This window comes from Acromyrmex echinatior, chromosome 7, assembly GCF_024713525.1.
Source record: "Acromyrmex echinatior isolate Ae372 chromosome 7, ASM2471352v2, whole genome shotgun sequence".
Lineage (NCBI taxonomy): Eukaryota > Metazoa > Arthropoda > Insecta > Hymenoptera > Formicidae > Acromyrmex > Acromyrmex echinatior.
Window position 1 is genome coordinate 13977342 of NC_141858.1, and position 16171 is coordinate 13993512.

The 16171-nt window shown below is 35.3% G+C and overlaps 1 protein-coding gene and 1 long non-coding RNA gene across 9 annotated transcripts in view; one reads left to right on the forward strand and one right to left on the reverse strand.

Moving 5' to 3' along the window:
• Nucleotides 1–16171, reverse strand: part of LOC105154207 (uncharacterized) — a 151234-nt gene that overhangs the window by 78776 nt on the left and 56287 nt on the right. The gene's annotated exons all lie outside the window — the stretch shown is intronic.
• The window catches only part of LOC147909236 (uncharacterized), a 30941-nt gene that overhangs the window by 13077 nt on the left and 1693 nt on the right, over nucleotides 1–16171 (forward strand). The window contains exon 1 of the long non-coding RNA XR_015545774.1: nucleotides 1–16171. This exon is cut by the window's left edge and continues 13077 nt beyond it. This is a non-coding gene — a long non-coding RNA (uncharacterized LOC147909236).

Sequence of the window (16171 nt, forward strand, 5' to 3'; positions counted from 1 at the left end):
GTGAATCTTTGTCCTGATCGCACAAGCCGTATCGGAAGTCCAGATCCTGTTACGAAACCTCGCTAAAATGTACGTATAACTCAGGTTTAATTTACGAGTATTGCACATGTAATTGTTTAATTGCTCGATTTACGCGTGCGTCATTAAATATTCTATGTAATTTTAATTTGATGCAAATTAGAGCAATCCTATCGTAAAAGCACGGTAATTCTGTTTCATGCAATGTTCCATTTTAGTGGTTTTAAAAATATCATATATTATAATTTACAGAAAAACATATCAATATATTTAAATAACTTTTATAAGCAATTTGTAACAACTAGATAAATATTCCACAACACTTTTTTCGAAAATATGCTCGTCCATTTAATGAAAAAATTGTTAAAAATACCGAATTACAGCAAAATATAAAACACAAATTTAAAAGGTTTTACTGAAAAATATTTGTTTTTATAATAATTTTAATATCTCCTCAGTTTTCTTTTAGATTTTATCTCCTTTTTTTTCTCCAAGAAAATGCAATAAATTAAGGCTTTATATTTATGGCCAAAGATGTATTACATCTTTGGTAAATTATTTCTAATTTAACAAATCATAATACATGTGTAAAGATAATTTATGAAACATCATGATTTAAAAATGTCCTTAGCAATCAAGATTTCTGAGAAGACACGTATTGATCGTAAAGGAATAACCATAATTCGGCCGGCACAATTCATACGAGATATTAAAACGATTTAAAGCGACGCTCGAAAGCTGTTAAGGACTAAATGCAATTTACGTCTTCTCGCGGAGCGAACAGATAAGAGACTTGCTTCTCGCGGTTAATTTTCCATTTCTTAATGCGTCGCGACGCCAATCGCCAAGAAGCAGAAGAAGCTTCTTCCTCTTCCTCGGTTTCACTCGTCGTTGTACCAACCAATCATAAAGTTATAGTCAAATAAAGAGATAATTGATTCTGTCATTCGATTTGCATCGTAAACCAGCTACACCACGTTTAACAACTTGCAAGTTCTATGCCGCACGTCTTCGCAAGATGTGTCCGCAAGAAATTGATTGTTCGAATAGATTCGTATTAACGTGACGTTGTTAGAAAGTTCGAGACTCGTAATATAAACCTAAACGAGATTCAATAAAGAAATCAAATCAAGTCGCTTAAACCAAGTAAGATTAAATAATAGAATGTTTGTTTGTAATAACAATAAGTGAACTAAAAAATTAATCAGAGGATATAAATTATTTAATAGAATATTCAAAGTGGATCCGATTGAAGAACTGGATCTTATAGATTTATTGATCCCACTGCTCCACTTAAGCTAAGTGAGATTAAATAATAAAATGTTGGATTATAATAAAATATTTCAAAAAATCAATTAGAACATGTATAAATTATTTAGTACATCCAAATTAAGCATGAACAAAAACTAGATTTTGCAATACTGTCATACAATTTGATATATCATGATAAAAATTAATAAATAAATCGAAACTCAATAAATAAATTTGAACTTGAATAAATATTATTTTAAATTAGCTTTTAAAAAATGATTTCAATTTACAATTTCCAAGAAAAAGATAATGTCTCCATTGTTGCGCGGCGTACAGTCGCCGGAGATAATATAAATTAATATAATAATACATAATAATTAATTGTGGTATACACGAGTTTATTGAAAATGCTCGAAGAAACGGCCCACTGATCCAGTGACACCGAGTGTGTACGCAGGCAGTTGATAGAACACAGCCACGTCGAAAGTAGCAAATCTCGCGGAGAGAGACTCTCGCTGGTTCATTCATAGGAGCAGTTTCTCGTGTACACACGAGAGCACAAACACCGATCTCTCGTCGTGTGTATATATACACGACGCATTCGCATTCTCCGCTCCCGCATCTCTCGATATCCCGATCCCGAAGTAGGTAACTCGATTTTACTATCTACTCTCGGAGTTTGCGCAACACTTGCCGCGCGCGAGCACATCGCGGGGATCCGGCACATTCACCGATAATCGTGAAATCGTCGGCGGCGTTGCTACTATACTAAAATGTCCGTTGTGATTCGCGATACCTCGGCAGCTCGCGCGCGTGTATATTACATGTACGGTAACGTATCGACAGCCATGAGCGTCGAGCATATATCCGTCACACGAATGAATTTCATTTCGCGACGTACGCGAATGCGGTCGTCAAAAGATAGGTATTTTGTTCTATTCCGACGAGGCGATATAAAATCCATTGTTGAAACGCTTTCCCATTTTCGTTACGTTTCTGCCATTTCTCTCATTTATGTTAAAACGCTTTTAACGCCTTTCTGCCTTTCGCGGATCGTAAAACGGAAAAAGATAGAAATTAAATTAAACAACGATTTAAAATAAAAGGAAATAAAATACAGAGCGAAATTTGGTGAAATTAAATTAAATAGGATTAAATAATTTTACTTTTCATATAACTTTGTATTTTCGGTTACATCGAAATTTTGCACGTGCATAATTCGCTATATTTCTCCGACGTACATACGTGATTATTCTGTTTCAACATTTTATATGTTTAGTTTGCGATTCAAAAATGTATGTTGCAAAATTATTAACGCCAGGTTCATAAATAAACGTAATGTGCAAAATATGCGTTACTAAATGGATAGTGGTTTAATCTCAGCAACCGGACGACAACGGGCAAGTTTCCGAGTTCATGAGATAATTATCTCGATGGTGTATAATAGAAGACGATGTATACGTCATAACTATGTATTTGGGGCAAGCTTATTTAAGTTATGTCGCAACTCGAATGTATGTTTAAATCCTTCCTCTTTTTCCACCTATTCAATAAACAAAAGCAAGACCAGCTGGAACTTAATTTAATAACTTTTCTTGACGCTTATAATTTTTTGAAAAATAATATTTTCCGAAATTATTAGAATAATCAAATCAAATTTTCTTTTTTAAACATTATACCTTGTTAATCTACTCATTTTTCGCCTATTTCAATTTCTTATTAATTTTCAGTTTTGAAAGCAGCTACTTAAGAATGTAAATATCTGATAAACAGCTTGAACTTTTTCTTTCTCTCTCTCTCTCTCTTTCTTCTATTGATGATAATTAAAATTAAACAAAAGTTAATGTTTATCCACAGCACGCTGATAATAGTGACGAGACGCGAAACGATTATACTCCCCCACGTCTTTAGAATATCGACTGTCATAATGATAAAATATATTCACGAAAGCCACACTCAGTGAAATCGTATCAGTATCAATCCTCGAAAATAGTTTCGGATTTCATATTGACGCCTCGTCGACGAGACATCACACTTCACAGGATGTGTCAGATAAAACGAAAATGATTTCAGATAAATTTTTAAGTCAAAATAAATTGCAAGTTGCACTCAAAATATTTATACATATGAAAAAGAAGGTTCTCTCTTCATAATTGTCAATAAAATTGTGAAAAAAAATCCCAGATTTTATCCGAATCAGGTAATTATATTCTTAAATTATACTAGTCCACAATAATTTTATGGAATTTTTGCTGATTCTTATGTATTTTTTTAATGCTGATTCTAAAAATGAGATTAGAATTTATCCTACACAGTAAAAAAAATTGTATATTTGTGTTGGAAACGATTCCACTCACTTTTGATTAACAGTTTGTGTTGAATTTTTTAACATACTCAAGTGTTAATTTAACATAATGTGATTATATTATTTAAAGGTTTTGTATAAAATTGACATTCAACGTTTCTAAGTATGACTAAACAAAATGACACAATTTATGAGTGACATAAAAATAATGTGTTTTAAAATGTAAATTCTAAGACGAATGAATGAAATATGTGTTAATTTAACATATCATAAATGTTAATTCTCTGAAAAAATATGCTTCTACGGTTTGTTTACAAACTGTATCGACATTACTTTTTTTGCATTCATTCTCTTACGTATAATGTTTATGTAACCTTCTAACATCTATTCATCTTGTGTTAAATTAATCCAAAATTTTGAGTGGACCGTTTGGGACATGCAATTTATATTAAATTCGACACATTTTTTCCAACAGTATACTCAAATTTTTTTGCTCTTTTTAAACATTTATTAAATGATTAATACGCTATCAATCTTTCCAAATTTTTTTCAATATGATATCGACATCTAATCTTACACATTCCTGAAATATTCTTCGCTGAGGCTTCGTATATAAAATCAACGACGATACGCGTGTACGTTTGACGTACCAAGACTCGGATCGATACTCGGAGGCACTCGCGGCCTCTCTGGGAGGAAAAGGGCCGTCCTTCCTCTCTGGTTCGTTCCTACCACACAGCTATAAGGAAAGAGGGAGGCTCAACGGGACGGTAGATAAAGGCAGGTAATGAAAAAAGCGAAACTGTAGAAAAAAATTCCGCTCGAAAATTCACTAATCAAAGAGTTTTTCGAAAACAATGCGTATCAAAAACTTATTTATATATTTAAATATTAATCAATAATCAAAAATATTTTTACATGATTCTTGAATTTTATTAAAATTTTTTTAATAATTAAATAATAAATGTACTTTTCAGAAATAACTAATTTAAACATCCTAATATTTGAAATACAATCAAAATGTTCTGAAACATACAGATTGTTCTCAGTTAGTACGGTCAAATACCAAACAGTGTACTCTAGAGACTGTTTCGAGTAAGAACAACAAGCGAATGTGTGTACCTACTTTCATACAACTTCATTAAAGAGTTATTATGTCGTTTGCTTCCTACTAAAACTAGAACTGGAAAGAAACAAAAGAGCAGTTTAAGAAGTAACGTCGAAGTTAATTAACGCTGAATTAAATCGGGTATTAATAAGAGATCTTTATCTTGGACAATTTTAATTATCTCTTTTTGTTTGCTCTTCGTGTTACAATATTACATTCGCATGGACACTCGCATAGTACTTGGTAAGAGGGACAAGACTGAAGAAGAAAGGATTAAGAAAAAAGGAGCAAAGAGAGAGCGGGTTTGTTATAAATTACGATCGCATTTCGGATGCGCTCTCCGTCGGAACTTTTCACCGCACCAGATAAACGCGTGTTTCATTAAACGAGACGCATTTATCGGGCAGCGTCGTGCGCATGTTCGCAATTAATATCGGCATATTGTACTCGCTGGCACGCGGATAAATTGCAACAGCCGAGATAATCGAGGCGCGCCCTCGTGGGCGATTAAGCCGCCGTGCATTTCGAAGCTCGAAAAATCGCGCCGAACCAACATTGAAGTCGAACGTACGTCTTCCGATTGAGTCGTGGACAATACAAGAGAATACAAGATTCATTCGATTGAATTGAAATTCTGTTCATTTAACATTTTTATACAGTCAATCCGTTTGTCGAACTCAAACGGAAAATATTATCCTCCTTAAGCAAAATTATATTACATACGTAGACACACACTGTACGTACAGAAGCATACAATTATATTGCATTTATTATAATTGCATAATTAAAATAACATATAATAACGGAGAGACAGACATTTAATTTAGGAATCAATTTTAGTTCAATTTTAATCTAATGGAATCTCGGGTAACTAGGATAAAGATTAAATTTTCAGGTTAATTATCAATTTAAGCGATTGCTAATTTAAAAGTTAATCCCTTATTCAGGATAAGGTAATTCAATTTTAATATGAAGATATTCTATCGCTTGTTTACTTCTTTCCTATTCTTCGTTCTCTTTTTCTCCTTTGAAATCTTTCGCCAGAAAGACAAGAAAGCAGAGAAAGAGAGAGAGAGAGAATATGCGAATTCTCCGAATCTCAACACTGCTGACGCTGTTAAAATTAAAATGCAGTCGATGTGCAACAGCTGCCTCAAAAAGAGAGAGAGAGAGAGAGAGAAATGGAGTAAAGAGAAAGAAAATAATATTTATTGCGTGTTTTAAAATTGCATCTCTTTAAGAGTCATTAAATCCTATATGCAAAATGCATTATACGAAGCAATTTAATTGCAAGATCTTGATGTTGCTAACGACGCTTCGATAAGCATAAAAATGATATACATCAATAATATACAAAATACAATATAAATAAAAAGATAAGTGTATAAAAATTATCGTTATATAGTAGACGCACAAAAAAAAACAATAGATATAAAGAAACAAAGCAGAAGAATTACGAGCATTATTTCGAAATGCGAAATCTGGAAAACGTTTTTAATCTCAGAGAAGCCGATCTTTGGTATCAGGCAAGTCAGAATGCTCGGGGAAAAAAAATCATCGCAAAAAGAATCTACATGGGATCCCTCTGGACTAAAGGATATTGCCTTCTTCCTGTTGCCACGTTCCTGAAAAAGACCGAACAAAACTGGGCCTGAATAGCCGTCAGGGCAGATTATTACAGTATGCACGCATCCGCAAACGTACGGAACGACGCGGTAATGGCGCTGACAAGGTCAAGTCGACTGCCAAGAGCCGGCAAGCCGCTCCAGAAATTCCCAAGTACCGCACGCGAGGCATTACTTCCGTCGCCGGGCGCTGCCACCCCTTTAGAAAGAGAGAGGTGAAAGAAGGAAAGAAAGAGAGCGAGCATAAGATAGGCCTTTCTCAGTGGAGCCCTGCACGTCTACGACCTCTGTCGGGTGCCTTTATCGTGGGACTCGCCTTCAATGAACAGGCAGAACGGCAGATTAAGGCCGCGATAATTAGCCGGAATCCTAGGCTGGCAGGATATCCCGGTGCTGGCGTTATCTGACGTTTGATGCGCAATGTCTATTACGTACACAAAGCTCAACGAGAGAAAACAGGGTTTCAGGGGAAACTGCTGCCCTGAGTCTCGAATTTTCGAGACCTTTAAGAGAGATGATATTACGAGAGACGATATACAGTTCATAATTTTTGTAATTAAAAAGATGACATTTTAATTCAAAAGGTTAACGATAATTATATTTCCTGTCAATAGAACAGGCTCCGAAGGGGGAGGCTGCTGCTTTATGCCTCGAATTTAATTTAAAAAGTAATTTAAAAATTACGTTATTCGTAGAACAGTCAAATTTTATATATACAGTTCGGAAGCAAATAAGTAACAGAAATAAATGTGAAAAAAAATCTACCATTCCAGTGTGAACGCTGCTTAACCGCGTATCGCGTGCTAATGAACGAGGATACTCGGCGTACATTAACGTTCCCGCGTGAGATCTTTTTCGCGGGCGGTATAGTAATTTATATCGCGATCGTATTTTCAAACGCATTCCTTGGATGAACACAGTACATAGGAATTGGCTAACATATTTACTACATTACGAAATAAATTATTAAGAGACATTTAACTAACGCGAAATTAGTCTTTTAATATAACCATTAATCATTAACGGCAGACATCAACGTTGTTTATTGATCAGTTTTATCAACGACATAGTTACTAGAAACCGGGTGTTTCTTAAATAACAAAGAAAAAAGTAATTTGTACCCTTTCAAATTTAAAAGTAAATATTTCGAATTTCAAGAAAAGACCGTTTTTTCTTTCTTTCTCTTTGCAGTCCCGAGAACACGCAAGTAGAGAAGACACGTAAACCGAGTAATACTTTCTCTCAGCAAATAAAAGCTGCTTGAACAACACACTCTAAGTAGCTGTTATGATAGATTAAATTTGATAAGTGTTGCGACAACACATCTTCCGAGCACGCATTGTTTCCCGTACATAATTCCCAGTATAAAATATATAGTTCGAAACTATATACACTATACAATATATAGTTTTCAACTTCGAACCTCAAGTGCGAATTTACACTCGTTACGAGGTTCCTAAGTACCGTTAAGTTTCGCAATCCTTTATTTGAAAAGTAGTAGAACAACAAACGTTCAAATTTCTCACTTTCTCACATATTATGTCGCTATAATTAAAACAAATTGAACGTTAAATTGAACGAGTTATAAAAGAAGCTCTTTGAAATTTTCGAGTACTATAATTTAAAAATAATGGAATAAATGCAATAAAAATATATGATATCTACAAACGTTCATTGGATTTATATTAACATTAAAATTAACATTAAAATTAAAATTAATAAAATTATACTGCAATAAATTTGCAATAGAAAAAGTCGCAATTTTGTATATAAATTATTATATATAAATAATTTATCTCTCTCCGTTTCCTCTACATTTATTTTCTTATTATAGTTTACCTTAAAGTACATAATACTTAGTACACCTGGATCGTTGCAGGTTTCTTTTTAAAAAGATGATACTGTGAGACTCATTATTTTTGTACTTCGCAGATACAGAACTGCTATAGCCAATAACAATTGATTTATTGAATGAGCATTATATCGAAACAAAAAGATGTCTAGGAGATCTGAAACAAACTTACTTGTTATATCGGAAGATAATTAAGAACGAAAAAGAAATGACAACGCGAAACGATGACGCAGTAAATGGGGACAATAATTGCGCATTTATGGTATTCTATTTCGAGAACGTTGCAAGACGTGACAGCGAAGATACGTCTCTCTTTTTACGAACGAATAAGAATCAATGCTAAAGTCAATAGCTCAACAGCTGCAACTGGGACATATTATCGAGAGGATTATCGTTCTGATAATAGATATTCTAAGCTAAAGACCTGCCGCATAGAGGTCTCTTATCGGACTTACAATTGTCGCACAGATTCCATAAAAGTATCTCTGCTACAAATCTTCACATGTAGATATTTACTGATTACTTCAAAAAAATAACTATCTTTTTTACCTTTCGTCAAAAATTTATGTAACTATTACGATTGTTTAATATCTTGATTAAACAATATCAACTGCAATAACATCAATTTTTTTATAGGACAAGTTCTCGTGTGTTATTTCTTTTTATTTTTTGTCACTTTTCTGATTTTCTTCGGCTAATTTTAACTCTCGTTCGATTGTTATTGCAATAAGAAAGAAAAAGTTATGCAACAGCGCGAAAGTTTTTCCCACCTTGAAAACCGCACGATCTAGTTCGCCGCTTCGCTCGAGATACAAAGCGAGGCGTCGCGGGTGATCGATCGATCGTGGCGCGATTCGATCTGGTCATGGGCGGACGGTGCGATCGGTGCACGTTATTACGGTGAGGTGCTATAAATCGCCATTTCGTGCGTCGGGCGAAACGCGAGGCCGAAAAAGCGAGGCCGGCCGGCGCGGCAGGCGGTTTTCTCTCGCTCGTGGATCCGCGATTCGGTGGGTTCGCTCGTTGCAGACAGTGACCTCCACACACTAAGTGACACGTAATTCCGCGCTCGACATTCCCGTTCGTGATAGCGGACAGCAGCAGCCAACGTGTGCTCTGCACACAAGAAAAAAATAGGAGCGGCGAGACACACCTGAACAAGTATAGCGACAGCAGCGGTCGACGCAAATCTCGTTCGGTATCGAGAGAGAATTTTTTTCACCACCTCTTCTACTTCTCCGCAAATCTTATTCAGACCGGAAATGCGTGTGGCGGTGGTTAAAACTCCGATACGTAATAAAAATCGGAGTGCAAGCGTTTCCAAAAAAACAAAAGAAACGTAAAGCGTACCCAGCGTTACAAATATTTATACAGTATTTTAAAAAAGTACACGGGAAGAACAGTTTTGAGGAAATGTCTGAAAATAATTTTGTTAGACTACCAATACAAAATTATATAAAAACATTTAAGCATCGATGCAAAAATTCTAGCAACTAGCTTGAGTGTTCTATGTAATTATTTTGATGGTTAAACTCAACAAAATTATTTTCAAATCTATATGTATATGTTTACGTAATTACATTTTTAGTTAGATACCTCGCCTTCGAAATTATTTTTTCTGTACTTTTAAATACTTTTGTAGATAATATTTGAAAATTTTTTAATCCTACTTAATTTCTCGAACCACTCAATTTCCTATTTCCTCTACATCGTGTGATTATACTATCTTAAGAAATATAAATTTCATAAAAATTACAGAGACTGTTAAAGTATATATAGAACCATTGATAACAGATCTATCAAAAGTTATTGAGAACCTGAAACTTTAAATTAACGCTAAGGTATGGTTGACTGCTATTGCAATTTACCACAAGAGTGAGGCGTCGCGCGTCACAGAGGCATCACTCTCACCTTTTTTTCAGTTACATAAATCGACCGCAACTTTCGATCTCACGACGCGAGCTTTTTTTAGAAGAGGTTTCCTCTTTCGTGTGCCGAGGAGCAGAAACGAATACATTCATCACGCTTAGTCGAGTGAAAGAAAAAGATAGGCCAGCTAATTGACTTCTTCTTCGGGAAGAAATTCATTCTCCTTAGGAAAAATTAATTTAAAAAAAAAGAGAGAATTCGTAATTTATCATATAAAAAAATCGAAATGCAACAAAATGTATAAACAATGTATGCTCACTATCGACAATTTAATTAATCGCCACCTTTGTTTGCAGTCTGTAAGCAAATACTTGATGATTCAAGCTCAAATTAAAAGTAACACTCGAATTTAACTGCGGAGTAAGCTTTTGCTTTATTCATTGGTAGTTACGGAATTTAATTCACGAAGGGCTTTTCAATTCTCGACAGTACGAAATGTAAGTTAATTAGTTAGAGAATTCCACCATACAAATTTATAACTGTTTTGTATGCGTAGCGTGTATTCGTATCATCTCGTTTTTTTTATTTTTTTATTTTTTTAATTAAAGGACATAAATAAAACATTCTTTTATTTACATCAAATACGTACAAGTTTATTTTTATCCTTAAATTAGGTTGATCTTGCTTTCTCTCAAATTTTACACTATCGTTCAAAAAGTACAAAAAGTACAAGTGCATTTATCTTGTACGATATTAATTTTTAAATGCAATTTTAGTGTAACAGATTGTAGAAAAATAAAAATATATTCTTTGAAATATTACATTTTTTTTTATTTTTCATTCTTTTTCTGCCAGCGACGCAAAAATAATGTTTTAGCTATGTCGTAGCAAATGAACAATATGACATGTAAATATATGTTAATGTCCTATATGAAGTTCGGATCGCCCACATGATGTATGAATCAGCCATCCCTGCGGGATTAGCAGTACTTGTATGAGTAAAAGGTCTATTTTTTATTCCTATACTGCACTAGAATTCTCCTTCTCGCTTTCGCCAAATATCATACGTATGCTTCATTTAAGTTCCAAAAGTATAATAAAATACAAATTAAAATACCATCTCGGCGATAAATTGCATTCGTTTATAATTTAAGCTCTGTTTGGAATAAGATTTCCTTTTATATTATATGCTTTATATAGAACAAAATTTATTAATTTATGCGGCTGTTATTTTTGGATTTAATGGAAATGCTAAGTAATTTTGATGGATTTTTAAATTGCAGAAAAACATAATACATTCACGATGTTGCAAACATTTATCATGTTCCAAATATTTTCCAATATTTTGTTTCGTTTCACAAATACGTAATAAAATAAGAACAAATTTCCAAACAAACCAAAATACAATTTTAAAAATATCAACTTGTATTTTTTCAAAATTTGCATTTTATTTCAAATAAATGTGTTATCTACTAAATATTCCTTAACAATAACATCTTTACAATGAAAAATAAATTACGAGTAATAAAGTAGCGAATATATTTTAATAGCAAATATTGGTGGAAAATAAAACAATTTTTTAAATAAAATTTTTTAATTGTTTTTTAAATTAGGATTTTAAAGATTAAGAATGACAGTCAAAACGGATTATGAAATAAATGCATACCAGGTACCGCTAACAAGACGGCGGTTAAGAGATTACGTTTTCAAGGGGCAGGTTTACCCATTTCGGTTTATATATATATATATATCAAACCAGTAACGTAAATCCCAAGTGCGCGAATCTCTGGCGGGATGGGAAGTAGAATTGGCCACTTAAGCTCAATGCACATTGAATATATGTAAAACCTATTGTATTGCACTGTAATGTTGATGTTCCCTGCATTGCCGTCTGGTTTACAGCGTTCACACAGATTCATGTAACAGCATTTGAAAGAAAAGGGTTTCCTACTCGGATATATCTATCAAGGGGACGTTCACATTTCATCTCAACCGCCTTTGTAATTTTTCATAATATGATCTCATACCTTTTACATACATCTTTTTATATGTATTTATCATTGCATGTCAATAATAGCGTATATTTCATTCATTATACCTTATTTACATTCCTTAAAAGACGAATTACAAGATTGATTAATCGTGCTGTGATTTAAAATTTTCCTCGTATATTTATTATTATTGATATTATATCCTATTATTTTCTTAAATTTTCGTTTGTTACTCTCATCGTGCCCCGACCCTCAACCAGAAGGGAAACCTCACTCCAAAAGGGGATGACCGTCAACGGTTGGCTGCGCAAATGCCGAGCGCGCGTCACCAATCGACTGGTTGGTCGTGCACGAGAAAAGAGAGGAAGAGAGAAAGAGAGAGACCAACTTGACCTGCCCCAAAATCGAGGTGAGATACGAACGTGTGCGAATACAAATGGATGCCGACGAGCGAACGACGGAGGCGGGAACGCATCCTCTCATCGTCGTCATTAGCTCTTGATGAAATTTCACTCCATCCGGTGCGAGACATCTTTGAACGGTCGTCGATTATAGTTATCGTCACAGCGATTTTCAGCTATACTTTTAAAAAACTCAAACGACGCGTTATTTAATTTTTCTCCTTAATTTTGTGATTTCAGAAATGCGCTACAGATCATTGTTTACCAAAAAATATTGTTGTGTTTCAATAAGACTATCTTTATTTACAGATACAAAATGAACAATCTGCATTTTATCCAAAGAAACTTTACTAAAGTTAAGAATCATTGTCAATCTGTAAAATAGTACGTTACAATTATATATTTAATTAGCTTTCACTGAAATTCAAACATTTTCCAACCTAGAATTTTTATAATGTAAGAAAGAGAATGTACTTTTATCTTATCTTATCAATAAATTAATATTGTTCCTTTATTTCAAAAATGAACAACTAAAAAAACACGATTTTCAAATTATTGCCAATTAGGTACATAAATATCATTCTAGCAGTCATCAAAAGTAAACTAAACTTTATAAAAAAAAAACTTTTTTAAATCATCACATCTCAAAAAAGATAATTTTAGAAAAATCACCACAACACTAGATTTTTTAAGGGTTATAAAATAATAATAATTCGGTTATAGTAATCAATAATTTTCTGTCAAGTCAAAAAATAATTCTCCCTTTTGGGGGGGGGGGGGGGGATTTAATTTTTTGAGTCGAGTCTTTGAAGTAAAAAAGAGATTTTGCTGAAATCTACAATGAAAAAATAATCTGTATTAATTAAAATTCTAATTAAAAATGGACGAATAAGAATTTTCCAGTTGAATCTATTATAATTCTAACTGAAATAATCAGAATTTTAATTGATACAATCAAAATCTTTTCGTTCATTTTCAACCAGAAAATGGACGCGGATTTATAAAATTTATAAATTCACGCGGATGTATAAATTTATAAATTCACACGGATGTATAAATTTATAAATTCACGCGGATGTATAAATTTATAAATTACAGATTACTCAGATTCAGAGAGAAAAAAAAGTGTAAATTCGCACATCTTTTATACAAATAAAGCCTTGAAGGCAACTAACTCCGAGTTCAATCGCTCCGAGTTCAACCATCACCGATCCTTTCCCACACCTTTTCACGGACACCCTGTATACGTCGGTCGCGCGCTCGAAAGTAGGTGACTGGCTGGATGTTGCGCTGCTGGGCGGCGCTGCCGCCCGTAGCCGCCATCGCCATCGCCGTATCCAGCCGGATTCACACGCAGATGCCGCGCGGAATGACCTTCCGGCCCCCGCGCGCGCATTTGCGGCCCCGCAAATCACGTTGTTCCCCGTCTAAGCCGCTCGTTTCGCTTAGAACAAACGCCGCAAAGTTTTTGTCTCTCCTCCGTATCTAACGCGATCCCGCATTATGCGTTATAGACGCAATTTCCCGTTAAACGACTGCTGACAGAGATTGTCAGTGTGATAATGATTATAGACAGCGCCGGCTTGTAATCGATATAATGTATTACTTGACTTAACACATGATGAATTAAATAACAAAATTAAAAAAGGGCACACAGGTGTCATTTCATGTGGAATAAATTGATAAAGAAATATCTTTTAAGGAACAAGTAAGGAATTTGAAAATAGTAAGATACAAATGCATGAATGGGATTTAAGAAAGATTATCGTTAAAGATGTTTCCCTATAGAAACAGATCTTTCGTTAAATTAAATGTTTCCGAAAGAATGAAATGAAATCTGCGTTAGCTGATTTAAAATATATCTAAGATAAAAAGTATGATGGAACGCGGTGTTGCATCACACCTTATTCACATCTAGGGTTAATTGAGAGAAGGCCGACGGTTTGTCAACGCTAAACGGGTTTATCGAATTATTTTCATAAGCCGACGATTTAAGCGCGACCTTTGATTCAAGCACCAGACCTCGAGAGTAATCTTTTTATTATCGGTTGTCGGATCGAGTTATGACATGTTCGATGTTCATGAAAACAAGGTTCTCACGGAAAATTGCCTTTTTTGTTACTTCAGAAAATTTAAATTGTCATGTGATCCATTATAATTTTTGACTATAAAGAAATCAAGTAAATATAATTCAAAAATACCTACTGGTTTGCTGAAAATTTTGCCGATCTGAATATGGATCTGAAAATTTTGTTGGGCCATAAAAATAATTATATTAAAAACTAAAAAATGATGAGTAATGCTGCAACAAATTTTTTTGATATTCTAGCAACCAGTTCAAATTTTCAATAAAATTATTAGGTGTTGGAATTAATTCGTAGCGTTTTACAAGTGATGGGAAGTACTTTCATTAATGTATTTTTTAATGCTCATGTGAAATAAATAACATTCTTTCATTAAAAAACGCTACGAATTAATTCCAACACCTAATATTTTCTATAGATTTTTGTATTCAACAAAATTTCAGATCTTTCAGCAAAATTGTTCTTTTGTGTAATAAAAAAGACTATTCATTAGCAACGTAATTACATCATCAGGAAGTGAATTGTCTACGCGAAGAATAAATGACTGAATAAAAGCATGGAGACTTCAATCATCCTGTTATTCTTCCAATATGATCCAACTTATTTATCAAAAGTTCGAAGAATGACACACAGAAATAAGTTAAACAAGATAAAAGCATATAATAAATCTGTAATTATACGTGAGGAGGCATGGAGCCTGGAAAAAGATTTCCATATTTTACTATAAAGTTATAATAAAAGCGGTACATGACTTGAAAGCTACGCAGACCTAAGAATACATACATATATATTTTTTTTAATGAACGGAGAGGTCCATATGAACATTTCCCGCATTTCCCCATCAACCACCACGTCGACGACCTTCCCTCCTCTCGTCAGCTGCGCACACAACCCCCCAGCTGGTCTCCTCCCGCGCCACCATGATGGCGTTCGCCAGCCTCGCCGCGTGACTCCCCGAAAGCCTCGCCCACGTTGCTGTGCGGTGCGCCGTCACGGTCGCAGTTACGACCTTTTCGGAACTTCGTTACGAAACGTGACGGCCCGGCCGCCACCGTCGAGAAATCGATACGTCGACGCTCACCAACACAATATCCGGTAGGTCCTTCGTCCTAGCTAAGCGCAACCACGACGAGGATGAGGATCGTTGCCGGCGCTGGTGTCGCCGCGCGATAACGACGACGACGACGACGACGACGACGACGACGACGACGACGACGACGACGACGACGACGCCGACGACGACGACGACGACGACGACGACGACGACGCCGACGACGCCGACGACGCCGACGACGCCGACGACGACGACGACGACGACGACGACGACGACGACGACGACGACGACGACGACGACGACGACGACGACGACGACGCCGACGACGACGACGACGACGACGACGACGACGACGACGACGACGACGACGACGACGACGACGACGACGACGACGACGACGCCGACGCCAACGTCGTCGTTGGTATGCGTGAATATATCGATCGGTTGGCTTATCTGCCGGTGAGGAACGAGCGCTGTCGAGGACGGGGGTCAAGGTCGCCGCACATGTACCACGCCTCTACCTCCACCGTTGTCCCAACATACGCATGACAATGACGACGACGATGATGATGATGATGATGATGATAAAGATGACAATGACGATAGCAACGCA